A 6,000-nucleotide genomic window follows, 5' to 3' on the forward strand; every position below is an offset into this window, starting at 1 on the left:
TCCAACATAAATCTTGCGCGCATAAACTGTTTTTACTGTTTTGTTGGTTGAGTAAGTTGATCTGACAGCACATTAAGGTGGCTGAACTACTCCACTGAATTGTTTACCGTTGATAGCTCACGTACTGGCTGAATGAGGGAAAAAAAGTTGTGCGTCATCACGTAAAATTGACAGCCGCTTTCAAGAATAGATGAAAGTAGAAGCCTGTTGTTGATAACTTCTCTCATTCTTCGTGCCAGTGACAGTTTCACGGGTCTGTCTGTATATTTAACTCAATAAAATACCTTGTAAACAAATCTTCTACAAAACAAAACCAAATGGTTTGCAGTCCCTCTGCAGTAACTATTTTAAGAGGAACCTTACAAACAGAACTAAATAATGAAATAGTTGGCATGACGATCATGCCCAGATTGTATAAAATAAATAAAAGGAAATCATTCACATGAAAACCTTTTCTATAAAAAAGAGAGATGCATAAGGTAGATTAAGGCTGTGTCATTGTTCAGCCAAGGAAAGTGTGTGACAAGGTAAATGTCTCCAGCTTGGAAAAGGGTGGGACTGCAGCCCACCCGAAGCCCTTGATGGATACAAAATAAAATATAAAAATAAATATAATAATAAACTGCTTGTTTCGGCATGCAACAGAGAGAATGAATGTGACTGAAGGTTGGATCTGAGATGAGGCAAACAGAGGACCAGTCTACAAAGTAGGCACAAACCTGTTCAGAGAAAAAGCAAATTTGTACAGATTGGATGAATTCTAAATTATCTGTTTGCTGAGTAAGATGATCCAAACTATTAAATTGGCTCAGTAGTAGTATAGTGATATACACTGATAAAATGTTGTAATATACTGTTGTTATTATATGGAAAGTAAAAGATGATAATATTAATAAAAATATAATATTAATGACAAGAAGTGTCTTAGTCGGTATGATGTGAGATGGATAATTGTTATGAAGTAGTCTGCATCAAGTTTAAGGTTTGCTCGAACTCAGTATAATGGCATATGAGATGAAGAAAATAAAGAAAATATCCAAACTACTTCAGTACATAGAGGCACTACTTGACATGTTTGAAGACCTATATTGCTGAAATATAGAGCACATCTATAATAACAACCAATATGCTAAACCATGTATATGACAGCTAAAGCTACAAGATTGAGAAGCTGATTTAAATATGTGGACACTACTAAGCTAATGAGCGAGTTAAACATTTTTATTTATTTGTTTTTAGAGCAGAAGCTGCATAGAGGACAGCACAGGGAGCTGTCTATCAATGAATAGAAAACACGCATACACAAATTGTTACATGTGAAATTATTTTTGGAAAGAATCAGAAGTGAGATGGTTTTGAATTAAGACATCAGTGAAAAGATGCATGAATTAAACCTGATAATAACATACAGAGGCAATGAAGGAAGCAGCTTACACTCACTGAACATTAACATGCATAGGAAAAGTAATGAAGACCTGCTTACACTTATACACATAACATGAGTTGGTATTTCTGACCAGAGAGAGGGAAACGGGTAGTTTAAGTACTCAGGATAATAATGAAAATGTCTTAGTTGTGTTTCTTCAGGAGCAAAACAGACCTGGACCAATTCTCCAGGTGCAGCGGTCGGAAGAAACCTATAGGTTAACATGACTGGACATGTCAAAGCAAGTTTCTGGTTGAATTGTTCACAGCGCCATGTCTCCATAAACCTGACAAGTGGGCCCTAACTTGTGTCTGAGGACAAGGATTGCTGTTAATAAGGTAGGAACTTAAAATTTGGGTTAGCAAATTTGGGAAAGAAAACTGCGGAGAATTGTGCAGGAGTCTGAAACACTGCAAAAGCAACATATGCAAATTCACGTACATGATTTACAAATGCCCAGTTTTAGAGCTGTAAACTGTGAGCAATTCAAAGTTTAAATATATATATAAATAGAGAGAGATAAAAATAAGAAAACTTTAACTTCAAAGTTGAAATATGTAAGATGTGTGAATTCTTTGAAAAACTAGGGGGTATCTAGGAATGCCTCAGGTATAAACGTAATGAACAAAAAAAACACAAAGAAGAAGAAGCAAAGAGCAATGGAAACACGGACGTGTATAACATAGAACGATTACTTCTAGGCTCTGAACACAAACCCTCTGTTGTCAGATCTAGCAGATCCAGTTGTAGTAAAAACTACCACAACTTACGGGCCAGTTAAACCACAATATCCCTTAAGCACAGAAGCAAAAACTGGGATCAGGCCAGTAATTGCAGATATGGAAAAAGCAGGCATTTTAGTAAAAACAACTGAAACAACCTGTAACACTCCGATTTTTCCAGTGAAAAAAGCAAACACGGGGAAATATCGACTAGTACATGACCTTAGAGCAATAAATGACATAACAGAACAAATTCCACCTGTGGTAGCAAATCCACACACAATTTTAAATCAAGTGACACCAAAAGAACAATGGTTCTCAGTTATAGATCTTTCGAACGCGTTTTTCTCTGTGCCATTACATCAAGATTCACAAAAGCTATTTGGATTCACTTTTGACAACCAGAAGTATACCTATACAAGGTTGCTTCAGGGATTCCAGAATAGCCCCACTCTTTATGCAGAAGCTCTGAGAAAATCCATGTCATTTTGCACGCTTCCTGCCCCGCATACAATACCTCGCTGATGTCTTCTGGAGACGATGGAAAAAAGAATACATCTCAGGACTTCAGGACCGCCGCAAATGGAAAACAGTAAAGCCTAACCTACAAACAGGAGATGTTGTTCTTTTAAGAGAGACACCCGAACATAGGAACAACTGGCCACTTGGACTTATCACCAAAACCTTTCCCAGTGAGGATGGGCTCATAAGGAAGATAGAGGTGAGGATTTTCCGCAAGGATGAACACAAGTGCTACATAAGGCCTATAAGTGAGGTTGTGCTATTGGTGTCTAAGGATTGTACTTAGAAGCAGAAACTTTGTTTCATTGTATGTCACTTGCCTTTTACATGTTAGTTGAGGGTGACATTCCATGGATGTCAGGTGGGGAGTATTCTGAAAATTAAGACAATAAATAAAAGACTATTAACGAAGTACCACATATGTCATCAGGTTAAGGGCACTAATTATGCAGCAATAAAAGGGAATATAAGAACAAAGTTACTAAGAACAGATATAGCTAAAAGATAAAGTACATAAATAAGAAATTGAACCAAATATAAAATAGGGACACTAACTAGATGGAAAAGCTATGTTGAATAAATGAGTTTTTAAACGGGATTTAAAAGATAAAACGGAGTCTGACGCATGGATAGCGATAGGAAGGTTGTTCCACAGATTCGGTGCAACCAGGGCAAAAAGCACGGTCACCCCTAGATTTAAGTTTAGATCTAGGGCTCGCCCAGAGACATATAGACTAAGAAAATCGACAAGATAACGAGGGGATAAATTTTTTTATTTTATTTATTATTTAAAGGTGAGCAACAATATTTTAAATTCAATGCGATATTTTATGGGTAACCAATGCAACTCAATAAGAACTGGGGTGATAGAGGCATACTTTCTAGTGCCAGTCAGAAGGCGAGTCGCAGCATACTGGACAAGCTGAAGTCTGTGAAGGAGAGTGGAGTGAAGACCAAAGTAGAGGGAATTACAATAATCCAAACTAGAAGTCACAAAAGCATGAATGAGCTTTACAAGATCTTTATGAGGGACATAGTGCTTAGCCGTAGCGATAAGGCGCAGTTGGTAAAAGCTAGATTTAATTACTGAAGACACTAGTTTGTTAAATTTGAAAGAGCTGTCCACCAGGACACCTAGGTCATAAACTGAGTCAGAGAAAGAAGTGGCAAAGGAACCAAAGGTATCAGCTGATAGGCCCCTAGGGATATGGTTGCCAAACACCACAATCTCCGTTTTCTTTTCATTCAGAATAAGGGAATTGTTTGAAAGCCATTCTCTGACTTCTCTCATGCACTCGAGGTCATCATCATGTCATCATCATCTAATTGAAAATAAATCTGTATATCATTGGCATAGAGGTGATAAGAAATGTTATATTTTTCAAAGATGAAGCCTAGGGGGAGCATTGTCATGGTCCTGAGTCTGAGGACTCAGTGTTTTGTTTCCTTATGCTTTTGTTCATTTCGAGTGTGTATTCTGTTGTGATTTTGCCATTTGTTAGGTTTCTGTTCTTTGCCTGCCTGCTCCCACTTCTCTGTGTTCCCTCTGTCTGTCCATGGTGTTATTGTGTCTGCTCATGAGTCTGCCTGTCAAGTTCAGTGTCCTGTCTGGTTCTCTGTGTCTGTTAGTTTCCTGTTTTATTCTGAAAGTTCTTGTCTCATGTCAGTGTGTTCAGTTTTACCTCTCCCCTGTCTCGTTAGCCTAATTGCTCCCAGCTGTGTCTCCCTCCTGTGGCCCATTCCCTGATTACTCCCCGTGTATTTAAGCCCTGTGTTTTCCTGTGCTCTCTGTCGCGTCGTCTGTTTAATTCCATGTAGTCTGCATTATTCCATGTTTCTTAGTGTCGCTCTGCTCCTCGTTTCATGTCCTCCCTTTTGCATTAGTTTTCCCAGTTTAGGTTTATGTTCGGTTCTGCTCACACCTTGGTTTTGTGTAGTGATGGGCAGATGAAGCTTCATGAAGCACTGAAGCTTTTCATCCAATTGGTTCACCCCAGCGCAAAGCTTCTTGAAGCTTCATTTGCTCTAGTAGGACACCTACTGGATGTAAAAATATTAGTTGGCATGAATTTGAAGAGTGTGGCCTTTTGCACACAGCCTGTAAATGTCAACAACAAAAGTAGTGTGTAAAACATGTATATTGTAGTGATGGCAGTACACTGTGTATATTTATACTGGCAGTATGGAAAATGATTATTTGGAAATGCTTAAAATGGAAATGATCATTTACTGTGAGGTGAGGTGTGGTTGGGGTGTGGACAGTGGTTGTGCTTTTGTAACGTTGAGGTATGGACAGCTACACACTGAGGCTTTGAGCCTCAGTCCTGCCTGTTCACATTTTATTCTGTAAAAACTAAATTTTCACTGCTTTTATGACCTTTTTAGTGGGGAGAACATAGCTAGGATTTAATGATTTAACAAATCTTTTGAATCCTTTGTCCTATTGCACCATCAGTATTATGAAAATACATCTTCTGTAGAAATTTACATACCTTGTTGGGAGGAATAAGATCAAAATGTTCCCACACAGGGGTGGACATGCTCCTCTTCTTAGCTGGCTCCATTCTCTCCTGACTTTCTCTCTTCACTCTCATAAACCTCCAAACTCTCACTAACCGCAACTCTCCATCAAACACCTACATTTTGAATGAAGTCTGAGGGGTTTATATCGCTGTCATATCTCGCGGCAAAGTTCGAACCACTTCATGAACCAGTCACGTGGTACAGCCGGGCAGCGAGGCTTCGGACGTCATCATTTTCAGCTCCTCCCATAAATGAAGCAAGCCTCGATACGCGCATCGCGGAAACACCCCCTCCATTACTCGACACAAGCTTCGAAGCCTCGATACAGAACGTCACATCACTAGTTTTGTGCACTGTAAATAAACCCACTTGCACCTCCGCCATTGTCTGCTATTGGATTCTCCTTTCTCACCCTCCACACGACTGCCGCCCCAGCCGTGACAAGCATATGTAATGAGAATAACATTGGGCCAAGCACAGAGCCTTGGGGCACACCACAGCATAAGGATGCAGTTGAGGAAGAATAAGTACCCAAGGTAACGGAGAAAGACCTGTTCAAAAGGTATGATTTGAACCAATTAAGGGCTTCACCCCGAATGCCTACAGTCCATTCTAACCTTGTTAATAAAATATTATGGTCAACCATGTCAAAGGCTGAGGACAAATCCAATAAGACTAATACAGCAGAATGCCCTGAATCAGTAATTAAGAGATCATTAAGGACTCTCAGCAAAGCTGTTTCAGTGCTGTGGCGTGGTTTAAAACCAGATTGAAATTTATCACAGATGTCATGCGCATCCAGGTAAG

This window comes from Aulonocara stuartgranti (genome assembly GCF_965226115.1).
Source record: "Aulonocara stuartgranti genome assembly, chromosome: 14".
Lineage (NCBI taxonomy): Eukaryota > Metazoa > Chordata > Actinopteri > Cichliformes > Cichlidae > Aulonocara > Aulonocara stuartgranti.